Raw genomic sequence first — 1,182 nt, 5'->3', positions numbered from 1 at the left:
AAACACACATATATCAAGTCGTATTTCGTGTACTCTGCAGCTTGCAACAAATAAGAATTGTTACAGCTCTCACCTTCTATAAAAATAGCATTACTTTTAGATCTTGTCATGAAGTTGACCTGATATATGCTGTTGCACAATGAACGGGGATTACTATTTTTGCGATTGTTTTTAGGGGTATACTACTACTACTACTACTACTACTACTACTACTACTACTACTACTACTACTACTACTACTACTACTACTACTACTACTAATGCTGCTGATACTACCACTACTGCCACAACTGCTAATGCTGCTGCTGCTGCTGCTACTACTACTACTACTACTACTATTACTACTACTACTACTACTACTACTACTACAACTACTACTACTACTACTACCACCCTGCTACATCTTGACGGAACACCTATTGTGTTTACTTCTTTTTCATCTTTATGGATGAGCACGGTATCTGGTCGTCTCGCCTCTATGACTTGGTTGCACTGCATTTTGAGATCCCAGAGTATTTATGATGTTCGTTTTCGATTACTCCCTCTGGCTTATGTTCATACCATCGTTCGGCTCTCTCGAGGTTTGCTTTACCGCACAACAGCCACTAGACATATCTGGCCACACTGTCGTGTCTCCTTTGGTATTCGCGTTGTGCGAGTTTACAGTACTAACTAATAATATGGCTTCTACTTTCTCCTTTCTCAGTGCATATCCCACACTGTGGTAAGTCAGTACTTTTATCAATGTGATATTTAGAGTCACTTGTTCTTGAACGCTGCACACTAATGCCTCAGTGGACCCCTTTACGTTTACTTTCTGCAACCATTGCCAGGTTCTATTCCCATCAATCTCATCTTTATTCTTTAAGAATCATCATCATTATCATCATCATTGGAGTTTATTTTATTTTTTAATGCAATCACTTGCCGGGACACACCCACCGTTGTATTGTATTGTGTCAGTTTGTTGTTTTGTTTTGGGGTCTGGGTGGAATCTTTTGTTGTATTAGTGTTTGCATTGTGTGTTGTGTGTTTAATACAAACCGTGATCTTCTATTGTGTAATCGCCCTGTTTATGCTTGTCTATTTTATTGGATATTTGCTATATAGAGCGTGTCTCGTGTTTGTGGATTGTTTTGTTTGGGTTGTATTATTGAATTGATAGTGTTTTGCGCAGGATGT

This window comes from Octopus bimaculoides, chromosome 2, assembly GCF_046866305.1.
Source record: "Octopus bimaculoides isolate indiv1 chromosome 2, ASM4686630v1, whole genome shotgun sequence".
In the NCBI taxonomy this organism is placed as follows: domain Eukaryota; kingdom Metazoa; phylum Mollusca; class Cephalopoda; order Octopoda; family Octopodidae; genus Octopus; species Octopus bimaculoides.
This window is presented reverse-complemented; position numbering follows the sequence as displayed.